Below are 12,465 nucleotides of genomic sequence, written 5' to 3' on the forward strand. Positions count from 1 at the left end.
GTCTGTCCAGTCAGTACTTTTCCCTTTGAAGCCGGCTAGCTCTCTGAAAGTGAGCAGAATCGTTGTAATACATTCTCTTCACTGTAACCCTGCACTGTGAGTATGTATCCTGCATTAAATAATAAAGCAGATTAATAATTAAATCAAAATGAAAAACCACTTGTTTCCTCTCAACAGCCCCAGGGACAGATTTCCTGGGCTGGTACCAATTTATCAATGACGATCAAAGAATATGAGATACAGTAGCGCAGAGAGATGGTAGCAAGAAAGCAAGATCATGTGAATATAAACAGACTTACATACAAGTGAAAAGATGGCATGGTGACAAGAAGGTAAGAGAACCAGTGGGAAAGGACCAGAGATTCAGAGCGTGACAGTAATACTATTATCCCAGATTGTATTTTAAATGATTTATATGTCTTGACTCATTTAATCATTTCAGAAAAGATGTGACATAGGTACTGTTTTCCCTGTTTATAGATGAAGAAAGAGAGTGAGTAAACTGCCCCAAAGCTAGTGTCGTGGGTCTGGACTTGAACCCAGGCTGACTGGCCCTAGCATCACACGCTACATCTACGGAAAAGGGAGCCTCCACGTGATGCAGTAAAGAGGAAGAAGACGAACATCACGGGAGGCTGAGTGACCAGGAGAAGCAGTGAGAATATAAGAGAAACAGGAAGCAAAGAGGACTGAGTAAAGGGCTGAGCATGAAAGACGCTTAAGGCAGCACAAGATGAAAAGAAACGACACAGTGATGAGAAGTGAGTGAGGGCATCAGAACGTGAGTTGGGAGAAAGAAAAGAAAGAACAGAGAAGAGAATCAGTCAAGGGGAAATAAGCTTATCTTACTTGCCCTTTGCTATGCCATTATACCCATTTTACAGAAAGTAAAATGAAGGTCTGAGGAACTAAGTGATTCGCCCAAGGTCACACAGTTCCTGGCAGATCAAAAGGAACCGTGTTAAGTACAAAATGCCAATGAAAGAAACCAGAGAACATCTAGAAAATGGAGACACATACTCTGTTCATGAATGGGAAGGCTCAACACAGAAAAGATGTCAGCTCTCCCCAGGCTGATGTATAGATTTAATGCCATTCTTATCAACCTCCCACAAGATTTTTTTGTAGATACAGGGAAGATTATTCTGAAATTTATATGGAAAGGCAAAGGAACTAGACTAGGGAAAACAATTTTGCAAAAGAGTAAGATGGAAGAAGCCAGTTTACTCAGTTTCACAACTTACTATACAGGCAGAGTGATCAAGACCATGTGGTTCTTCAAGCCCCTTGGAAAGCCTTCTGCGGTCCAGTGGGACCTCCTTGGCCCCCACATCTCTCTGGCGAGGCTCCCCGCCCCCCGACGCTGTGGCACGGCTGCCTTCCCCCTAGTCAGTCCTGGGAGAGGCTCCAGGCAGGACAGACAGGGTGTGTAAATGACCCAACCTGTATCACAAGTTCCTACACAAGGTGTGGCCTGTGGTAGGAGCTCCATACACATTTTTGAAGGAATATGCGAGCGACTTTTTAAGTTCATCCAATAAAGGGCACTTTCCAAAGTGACTGAGGCAACCTACTCGGGACTGTGTTCCCTGATCTCCAGTGGGGTCGTCTGCGATAGCCCAGGAGCGCTGGCTGTCACAGCCTTGCTTGTGAGGTGCCTTGGACCTGGGCCCCCGTGGACCTGTTACCCCAGCTGGACAGCAGCTTCCTGGGGCAGGGGTGGCCCCTCGTCCCTGCTGCTCTTGTGACCCCCCAGCCAGGCTCTGGGGATTAATGCTCAACAGCCCAATCTTGGGGGAGGGGAGCAGACTCCAAGTGCAAGACGTGGGGCACAGGTTCAGCCCTGGATGACACGTTTCCACTCTTGCCTTTTCTCCTCTTCTCCTTTATGAGCAGCAAGAAATAACACAGGATGATGGCTCTAGGACCTACCTGACTTTAAACGCTGGGAGCCTGAAATGTAAGAGAGGACATAGTGGCAGGTGGCACACACAGCCCCAAACAACCAAGTCTCAGGAGATGAGAGTGAGAACCTAAAAGCTTGTCCTTGTCACCATCGATCTCTGACCCCCGCCTCCACTTCCCTTTTCAGTGTCCCCACCAGCTTCTCTGGCCACCATACGGGTTGACCCTTGGTGACCAGGAAGTGCCGTTGCCACCTGCCAAACTGGTCAGATATCCCTGACCTCTGCCCCTCAGCCTGCTCTGGTCTGGAATGATGATGGAACTTAACATGGATGCACAAGCCAGGATCTCCAGGGTCATGTGTTAAAGGTTTGGCTCTGACATTTAGCTCAACAGGGCCGTTGGCCAGTGTAGCTGCCGTCCTGGGCTCTGGGGACTAGAATAGCTCACTTATCAGAATGTCAAGGTAGGAGGCGCTAGATAAGCTGGGCTGCACTGGCAGAGGCCACCACTCGGTCCCTCGGCAGCCAGGGCTCCGGAAGGGGAAGCTGTCCCCTCTGGTTTAAAATTATTCCAGAGAAAGCCACTCCACAGGTCTCTTAGAGAAATACATTCAGGTGTTGTTGTTTTTTTCAAATGTCTCCCTTCAGTCCTTTGTGTTGGCTCTCCCATCCTTCTTATCTTGTCTTTAGGAAAAACAGAGCAATTCCTCCATGGCTGACAACGGTCTTACAGACAACTGATGATGAGGTCCGGCTCCCAGTGGCCAGTCTGTAGCTCAGACACGGTGGAAATTTAATCTAAAAATGGCTCCTTCCAACCACCTAATGGATTCCTGGGCCACACCCTTCTCTCCATCATCCTCCCATCTGCAGCCTAAATATTCAACCAGGATTGCTCAGAAAATGCAAACTTCTGCTAACGTTCTCCTAAGTGGAAAGCATAACCCTCCCTGCGCGAATGATCACGTTCCAAGGTTTTCAAAAATTAATTACTCCTGGCACATGCTCGGAGATCAAATCGATGGTTGCTGAATTGATTTAAAAACAAAAAACAGACATAGACGCAGTTTTCGAGTACGTGAACGCACAGGACACTGCTGGTGGCTTTGACCACAGGACGCAACGAGAGCTTGGCCGTATTTGGAGCAAACAGGAGGGAGGGTGGCACCCCTGCTGTCACCTCGTGCTGCTGGTCAGCACCCTCACGGGCCACTGGGGCACCTCTAGGGTCTCCTGGATGGGAAACCCCGGAGGGTGCCGGCAGAGCGCCCCAGGGGCATCTTGCTACGCAGCCTGTGGGGTGGGAAGAATGCTGGTGACAGGGCCACACTGATTCTGCTGGACCCACAGATAGAGGGAAGAGCTCTGCCCGGCTCAGGATGTGCCCGAAGACTCCGGGGAACCCAAGTCGGGGAGTCCCACTGGGATCTGACCCTGGGCAGTGCGGGCCCTTCTCTCCCCTCCCATTTCACCCTCGCCTCTGCCTCCTGCCGCGCTGCTGGCTGCATGGAGTTCACCCATCTCTGCTTACTGTCGGCGGGCTACTTAAACAAGGAAGGCTGCGGGAGAGTCTGTGTCTGAGTGATGCCCTTCCTGTTGGAGAGCTAGACAGGGAGTCTAGAATATGGTTTGGGGAAACTGGGAGCCCCGTGCTTTCGTGGAAAGCACAGACCGTTTCTCTATGGGATGTTTCCTCTTTCAGCGATGGCCCTGGTGCTGTTCTAATAATTGATGCTGTTTTAACAATTTATTATCAATCTTGTGGTGAATGAACGGAGCCTGAGAAGTAGTAAACACTCGATAAATGCCCCAAAATATTCCTTCCAAGGTAAAAGAATGCTTGTCTTTTTCTAGCCTTAGGTTCCAAATCTCTACTCTGTGAACTTAGTTTCAGATTGTGTGGGTACAGGATGGTGTAGGGGGGCGAGATGAGGTGAGGTCAGGGGAGGCTGGGAGGAATAGTGGGAAAAGCACTGGATGGGAAAAGAAAAACACAACCTCATTACGTACGTAAAATGCCTTAGGTCACACAGGAAGCGTTCATAAGTGACGATTCCCTGATATCAGTGCCAAAAAGCACCCCCGCCCTGCTCCCCAGCACTTCCTCTGAGGGCCCTGCCTTCCTCTACCTGGAGTGAGGGCATCGCAGGCAGGATCAATAGCTGAAAATCACAGCCGACCAGGCTTCTCATGTGGGAGCCCAGCCAAGGGCCCTTTTCTCTAACGCCCACACCAATGGCTCTGCTAGATTCTCCCACCAGATTTTAGGAAGCCCGAGGGCGTCTGTCAGCCAGCTGATGGGATTTACACCTGGGTTTTAAGGAAAGGTATAGATATGGGAAGGCCAGAACACCTTTCAGGCTTGCTGTTTGACAGTGGAAACAATCCGGATTTGAAGCCAGAGGACAAGCATTTAGAAGTTAATGGCTGCTTACTAGCGCTCAGAGCTCTCCAAACTTCAGCCTCATCTATAACGTGGGTGGGATGAGCTCCACGTCATAGGACTGGAGTCCACATTACCGCACATGAGCGTGTCCAGCTCAGTATTTGGTTCATAAATATTAGCTTCTTTTCACTGCCTCCCTCCCACATGGAGAAGTACTTTGGGAAGCAGAAAGCCCTACGATGCATAGCTTAGTGATGAAAAAGAGGTAGGGTTTGGAGTCAGGCCCAGGTGAGACTCTCACTTGAAGTTTGTGGACCCCCAGCAAGTGACGTCGCCTTGCTCAGCTGCACTTTCTCCCCTGTAGAACGAGGATGGTGATATCTGCTCCATTAAAAGGCTCAGAAGACAGCAAAGTGCTGGGCATGGTTTGACCCAAAACAACCACTCATGTGCCTGTGGGTCTGCTGGTGTTTGAAAGGGCTCTCAGAGCAGGTGCTGAGCTGGCCTTGTCCGACCCGATGCTTGGCACAAACCCTGGAGCTTCGGGGCCAGAGCTGGTCCAAGGAGCCGGCAGCGCACAGGCTGTCCCGCAGTCCGGGGAGGAGGAGAGACCTGGCTGAGGGCAGGCACCACAGCTCTCCAGGGAGATGCGAGGGTTTGGGGAGCACGGGAATAACGGTGCCATTCCCTAGTCCCTAACCCTGCCCTTGGAGCTTTGCCCCCCCCCCCCGGCCTTTCCGAACAGTTTGAAAGATGTTTAAAAAGAGATACGGAGGCACGCAGGAGGTGACGGGGCGGCAGGAGGGCAGAATCAGCAAGGCCATGTTGCCAATTTGGCCGGACTTAAAAGGAAGCAAGACTAAGCTGAGGATTTAAGGCTAAAAGGGCTGGCCGCCCGCCCCGGCTCTCCATGCCCACACTTGAAGGCAGAGCGGCTGCCCAGGGGATTCCCCCTCCCCACTGCCCCGGCCTCGCCCAGCCTGATGCGGGTTTTGGTGCCACAGGATCCCAGCTCTAGAACAGAAGAGCCACATTCACAGCCCTCTGAAGCCTAAGCTCCCAGCCCAGGGCAGCGCACCGGCTGCGGGGAGCTCAGATTTCCTGGCTGAACTTTGGACCCATCCTAGGCCCATCCCTGTCCCCAGGGCTCCCAAACTGTCAGGTGCCGGGGAAAAGCCAGCTGCTCGGGCAGTGGGCACCCTGAGAGCGCCCGTCGTGCCTTCCAGAACCGGTGAGCTGGGGAGAAGCGGAGGAGGAAGGAAGACAACTTACTTGTTGAGATGGGAGCTTCCACGCCACACTGATGCTAACTTCTGGGGTGCCCCTCCGAGGCGGTGCAGGAGCCTTCAGGGCCCGGGAGGGGATACTCCAGCCCCAGCCATCACGGCAGCCTCGGACTCTGCCGGGAGCCTCTGCCTGCGTGGGGTCCGGTGGGCAGAGGCTTCTAAGCCATTCTTTCCCTTCCCTCGCCAGCCCCTCCGGTCCCAGCCACTAGTCACTCCCTTTCTCCAGCGACAGTGGCAGGAGGCGCTCGCTCTCTCCCTCTCTCCCTCTCTCTCTCTCTCTCTCTCTCTCTCCCTCCCTCCGTCCCCTCCTCCCTACCTCCCCTCCGCCCTCTTCTCTCCCCTGCTTCTCCTCCCCTTCTGCCCCCAGTACAATGAATCTCCGTGTACTGATGTGTAATAACCGATGTAAAGGACCACGGGCGAAGCGATGGGGAGGGGGCCGGGGCCGGGCGGGGGTTCAGTGCGACGTGATGGGGGCGCCGTCAGTTCTGAATGAATCCGAGGGGGAAGGCGGAGAGACACCCCGCGGGCGGGGCCCGGCGGCTCTGCGCTCCCTTCCCCGCGGGCCCCGCCCCTCCGTCCCTCCCCCAGGTTCCCGCCACCTCCCTGCCGCACCTGCCGCTGGTGCCGGGGCTGCTTCTGGTCGTGCAGGTGCCAAGGACAGAGATCCGTGCGCGCGCGCCTGTGCGTGTGTGTGAGCGTGTGCACGCGTGTTTAGGGGGTGCGGTGCCGCCGACCGAAAGAAGGAAGAAACTAGGCGAGCAGAAATCTTGGATCAGAGCCTTGCTCATTCACTCCGCCGTACGTTGATGGGGCGGTTGGCGAAATTTAGTTGCGCTTCTTAGATGGAACCCAGAAGGTGAGAGGCTTTCCTTGGGAAGTTGGAGGGGCCACAGGCTTGGCGCTGCATCCCCAGCCCCACGGACCTTGCTCCCATGGGTGGAGTGAGGGTCTGGGGTGCCCTGACTCACGGGCTGGAGATGGGGCAGGTCCAGAGACAGGAAACAGGCCTGCGGCTCCCAGGCTCTGTGCTCACCCCTGGCCGTCCTCTCCAGAGGCGTGTGGCCTGTGGCCGCGCAGGAAGAGCAGGAAGTGTCCCCTCTGCCCCAGGAGAAGCCCGGAGCAATTCAGATGCAGAGCCATCGCCTAGCAGTCGTCTCCCTTTCCTCCCTTTTTGAGCTCCTCCCTGCCTGGGGGAAGATGAGTGCCTACGTTCATTCTGTAACTCCTGTGAGTTGTAGGAAAGCCAGCTGCTAACGTCACATCCCCTCCAAAGGGAGGGCTGCTGTCTGGGCAGGGCCTGCAAGCTTCTCCGAGGACTGGCCCATCAGGGGGGCCCTTCCTGGCCTGTCTCTGCCTGTTGCCCAGCCTTTGGGGATCCACAACCCTGCCCTAAGCCCCGAGCCTGTCTCCCCTCAGGGGCAGGCACACCAGCTCAGGCGTGTGAAACCAGTGTCTGCCAGGCCAGGGACCCTGGCTGTCATGTTCTCTGCTGTGCCCTCAGCACGTAGCACAGGTGCTCAGTGAATATTTATCAAGTGAACATTGTCAAAAACAAGAAAACCGGTTTATTAATTAGAAGGAGATGACAAATGCTTGTCACTGGGGCTAAGACGCACCAAACCTGTCCTCTCCTCCATGCACAGTAACGTGGCAGCGACCGAGCAGCTTAGTCTCACGGTGGCAACCTGGGGGCTCCTCTTGCCGTGGACCAGCGTGTACACAGCCCACCGTCCAGGCACCGTCCCCAGGGATAGAGCTCAGAGCAGCCGGGGTTGGTCTCCTGGATGTCCCTCCCCTCTCTCTCTGCAGAGGGTCTTTATCCAGTGAGGCTGCAATGGTTCTGACTAACCAGGAAATCTCTCGGTCCCCTTAGGGGATGTAGTCTGTCCTCCTGCTCATCCACCACAGGCTGATCTTAGGGTTTATCACTCTGAGAAGAAAATTCCCGAGTCCTACATTTCCTAGTTCTCAGAGAGGCCTTGGCGGTGTAGGTCTGTGGACCACATGACACATGCTGTAAGCATCTACTGAGCCCAGGAGGTGCTCTGTCTTGGGGTGGCAGCTGCCTTTGGGTTCAGTATAAAGACCATGGCATTTCTTCTGCCCTGATGGAGGGAGCCTGGCTGATTTTGAAGCAAAATGTAGGGTAAGAGAATGCTATTCTGTAAATATTCTCACAGTGATGGGCCTTGGACCAGGAGGCAGAGAACCTGGGTCCAGTTCCCCGCCTAGACCTGAAAAATGAGAAATAGGATTCTATTCTTGGCTGGTTTTTGCAAATTTCGGTGAGCCTTGACTTTTTCATGTCCAAATCCCTCAAAGATCACAGGTGACACTTGAGCATGGGGGACACAATTGAAGAACTACTCGGGGGGCTTGGAAGGTATAAGTGCATCTTTCATTGTCTGAAAATTGATGAGGCTGGGACTCGAAAGCAACGGAGAATTCAGGTGTGTCATCACCGGTAATTAGCACGCAGAACCCCTGACTCTGTGCGCCCTCCCCTGCTTCTGACCTTCCTTCATCGAGCAAGAGATGAATTCACAATTAAAGTTTTCTCTTCAGAATATGACACACAGGAAATTATTTTTTCTCCTATTTATAGAAATTCCATTTGCATTTATGAGGCTGGTAATGAGCCAGATAAAATATTAATTAAAAGAGTTTGTTGAGTTAGATTCTGAAGTCCTAACTGAAACTCTTCTAAGACAAATATTTTAAGTATTTTTTTTCATGTCAGAAGAATTCTTCATACATTGGTTGTATGTCTTAATCACCTCGTCTGTAAACAGCAGATATGTCTCAGTCAGTGGTACTTCTCTTTCTCATGGTTTCTTTATGCTAAAACCGCTCCCCACATGTATATACATTTTGTATATATTGAATGTGTATATTGAATAGTGACTATTGACCACATATAAGTTAAGGTCTGCTATGTTTGTGACACTCTGATGGGCACTAAAAAGTGTAATGGTGGGCTTTGATCTCAAACGCCTAACAAACAGTCTAATTGGGAGGGTCAGCCTATGTGCAAGAAAAGTTAGCAGACAAATTAACAACTTGGGATTTTAATTCCCAGGTGCTAATTGATGGGATGGTGGTGCAGAGTTGATAATAATGCTAACACAGCTTGGAGAGGGAGCCGAGGGCTGACATCTGACTGCAGGAAGAAGTGGGACATGAGGAAGACTAGGGCTGGAATATGAGTGGACTTGTATGAAAAAGCCTTGGGGAGGCAAGCCCTCAGGGACCCGCAGTGAGGGAGGGGTTGCTGCTGGGATGAAGGGGAGGTCAAGGGTAAGAAGTGATGACAAGTGGCTATAACTGACAGTGCCTACTATGTGCTGAGCTCTGCTGAGCAGGTGCTTCACAGAAGTCAATGCTTTTAAGCTCCTTAACAACCTCGTGAGGGGGGTAATGTTATCACCCTTTCTCAGAGAGAAAAACGGAGGCTCAGGCAAGTATCCTCTCATTGGCACAGTTATTAATAGTGAATTTCCAAACCCAGTTTTGTTAGATTGCACAATCATATTCCTCACTGCTAGGGGCTGAATGGTGTGTCCCTGCTCCAAATTCAGATGTTGAAACCCTAACCCCCAGCCCTGCAGACTGTGACTATCTTTAGAGACAGGGCCTTTAGAGAAGTGATTAAGTTAAAATGAGTCTGTTGCAACAGGCCCTAATCCAACTGGGTTGGGGTCTCTTTAAGGAGAGGAAATTGACACACAGGGAGATAGCAGGGAGACACACACGCAGGGTCAAGGCCGTGTGAAGACTCAGGGAGAAGACAGCTGTCTGCAAGCCAGGGAGAGAGGCCTCAGGAGAAACTGATCCTGCCCGCACCTTGATCTTGGACTTCCGGCCTCCAGAACTGTGGGAAATTTCTGTTGTTAAAGCCCCCAGATCTGGGCCATCTTGTTAGAGGGGCTCTAGCAAACCAACGTGCTAACATGATGGATGGAACTCTGCTTCTCAGAAGGGCCTTGCACCCCAGGCTGTGGAATTTAGACTTTCTTCCACAGATGGGAATAAATGTTGAAGATTTCTGAGTCGGGGAGAATTATGAAAGTCATTTTTGAAGATTTTCCTGGAGGTGGTTTGTATATTATTCACCCATTTGCTTATTTTAAGGAGCATCTATTTTGTGACCTCTGCCATCGCAGGGACCGTATCCGTGTGGTCCACCTCTGAGCGCCACTGGCTCTGGTGCTTGCACAGCTTCTGGCACCTAGACGGTGATAAACAAATGTTTGACAAGTGAAAGAAGGGTTAGATTCTGAGGAGAGAGAAAAGGCATACACAGAGCTTGCCTTCAAAGAGCTTCCAGTCTGCTGAGGGTGGCAGTCAGTATATAACTAGTTCCACAGACTAATCAGTTTAGGTGGGGCCGCGATGAAGCAGTACCATCCAACACAGCTTTGGCGATGAAGGGACGTTGGGTATGTGTCCTGTAGACTGGGGCCCATGTGGCTCTTGAACGTCTGAGTTATGGCTGCTGCAGATAACAAACTGAATTTTAAATATTATTCCGTTTTCATTGGAATAAGCGGGACGGCTGGTGGCCACCATGTGGCACAGTCTAGGATTAGGGAGGCGCGTTCGTGGGCCACGCACTGGTGCTGCCCTGCGGTGACAAGGGCGGGGGGGGGGACAGACCCTGAGGACGCACAGTGTGGGGCACAGCCCAGCAGCGTCAGCACCATCCCAGGCCCCTTGTGAGAAATGCAGAGTCTCAGGCTCCGCCCTAGTCCTGCTCAAAGAGAAGCTTCATTTTAACAAGATCCCCGAGTGATTCCCACGCACACTGGGGTTTGAGAAAGAGAGAGAGAAAACACAGCTGAGAGAGACTCAGCAGATGCCAGTGCCTGACAGCACCCAGGGAACAGGGAGAAGAGGAGTAGAGCTGGGCTTGCTGCTGAGCTGGGCTAAGCTTCCCAGAATCCCCGGGGGCCCTGAGGCTGGCCTCCCCCTGTGCGCACGGAGCCCCTTCTGGTCCCCGCACTACGGCTCTGATCACCGCGTGCTGGGGCGTCTGTTTCCTGTCTCTTTCCTCTACCTGGAATCTCTAAGTTCCTTGAGGCGGACGACCTTGCTTTTTCAAATCCGTGAAATTCACAGAGTCTGGCACCATCTCTTTTATTCAGCAAATGCTTACTGAATGCATGCATGTCTGATGATGGGAATACGAAAGGCAAGAGAAAGAGGGGGCTTGGAAAGCAGAGATGCAGAGTGTGATTTTAGACAGAGTATGTGCTAACCAAAGGTTGGGCGAGTCGCCCAGATGGAATTGTCTGAGAAGAGGAGGGAGTGGGCGTCTGGGGTTGAGGGAATCAGGGACAGAGGTGTAGACTTTGGGATGCCATCTACGGAGAGGAGGAGACTGGGACTCTGAGGCCAGTTTAGATGTTCGGAGGAGGGCGGAGAGGGATAGGAGATGTGGCCAGAGCTGGGGGCCATGCTCACACCTGGGGGGAGGAGGCAGGTCCAGAAGGGGACAGAGTGTTGTGATCAGAATGACCGGTGTGGTGGCACCACCCTGAAAGGATGAGGGTGGCAAGACCTCAGAGTGGGCGGTGTACCAGATTCCATCTCTAATAAAATATTTACTAAATGGTACTTATCTCACAAAGACTTGGGCTCAGCACAGCAGGGGGGCAAGAAACGTGTACCCACAGCTCCTGCTGACCGCAGAGCCAGAAAAATCAGGGACAGTAGAGCTGAGGGTAAAAGCCACTGCTCCGGCTTTCCAGATGTCACTAGTAACTTCGCAGGTCATGCTAGATGTGCCTTGGGCTCATGCCTGATCGCCAAGCCGGTGCCTCTGCTTCCCCGAGTAGATAAGCACCTACCTGTTGGGAGAGGATCCCAGATCACCTTTCAGGGACTTTCATGGAATTCTGGCTGTAGCACAATTGTAGCTTCAGCTTTTCTAACAACAGCTTCCCGTTCCTGAGTTTCCTCTTATTCCTGAGTCCGGGCCCAGGTGCCCGAGGGAGACATTTACCACAGTCGACTGCACGGTTGATTTTATTAAATCACCGCCTGTGCGCCTAGAGGCTGGGGAAACCCAACAGCCAGAGGACTCTGGATTTTGTCCCCAGATTCCAGTTTTCAACTATTGCAACACTAGGAGCAAATAATTTTTTCTTCCTGCTCCATGAGAGGGACAATATTTGAAGATAAAAGAAAACAAACAACTTTACTTCCTTCCTATCTTTATTGATCAAATCTCACTTTATTCTGTTTTATGGAAAACACCATAGCATTACTGGCCAGCCAGCACTGGCCTTGCTCTGGCAGTTTCCACAAGTGACCAATAGCACCATCTAGTGGCTGAAAAGGATTTCTCAGTAGGTAGAATGCCTTATTGACTCATTCATCTTAACCTCTAGTTTTGGTTTTATTAAAGTAACATATGCTTTTATTCAAAGCGTCACATTGTTCTAACTAGTTTGATGCGAAAAAGTCAGAATTCCTCCTCCTCCTTCTCTCAATCTCCAGAGGCTACCATCTTTCCTCTTCGGTTATCTTTTCCCCTTGGTTTTACCCATTGTGTCTAAGTACCATGTTTATAGTCGTACTTTTAGATGCTTCGCTCTTAGAGGCTATCACTGAAGACGGAACTTAACTTTTTCCTTCTCTATCCGTACCACGTGTGCACACTCTTCCCACGTTCCGTTCTCCCAGTGGAGTGGTATCGCCATTCTCCTTGGATAATATTCAGGTTTAATGTTATCAAGTCTACAAAATTCTACTCATAGCTGATCCGTGCAGTAAGCCAGACTACTTTTTCTTTCCTGCACAACTTTTAGTTTTCCGTGGAGTCACTAATTTTCTTGGTTCTCTTTGTTCTATTGCCAGTCTCAAGGAAAATTCTCCACCT

The 12,465-nt window shown here is 51.5% G+C and overlaps 1 protein-coding gene across 1 annotated transcript in view; it reads right to left on the minus strand.

The window, feature by feature from the left end:
* KCNJ5 (potassium inwardly rectifying channel subfamily J member 5) overlaps positions 1 to 6,778 on the minus strand; it is a 28,776-nt gene extending 21,998 nt beyond the window's left edge. Inside the window, exons 1-2 of the mRNA XM_059930055.1 lie at positions 6,195 to 6,778; positions 5,566 to 5,709 (exon numbers count right to left, since the gene is read on the minus strand). The gene's annotated coding sequence lies outside the window, so the exon portion shown is untranslated. The remainder of the gene's footprint in view (positions 1 to 5,565; positions 5,710 to 6,194) is intronic.
* Between the last annotated feature and the right edge of the window lie 5,687 nt (positions 6,779 to 12,465).

Source organism: Balaenoptera ricei, chromosome 8, assembly GCF_028023285.1.
Source record: "Balaenoptera ricei isolate mBalRic1 chromosome 8, mBalRic1.hap2, whole genome shotgun sequence".
Classification (NCBI taxonomy): domain Eukaryota; kingdom Metazoa; phylum Chordata; class Mammalia; order Artiodactyla; family Balaenopteridae; genus Balaenoptera; species Balaenoptera ricei.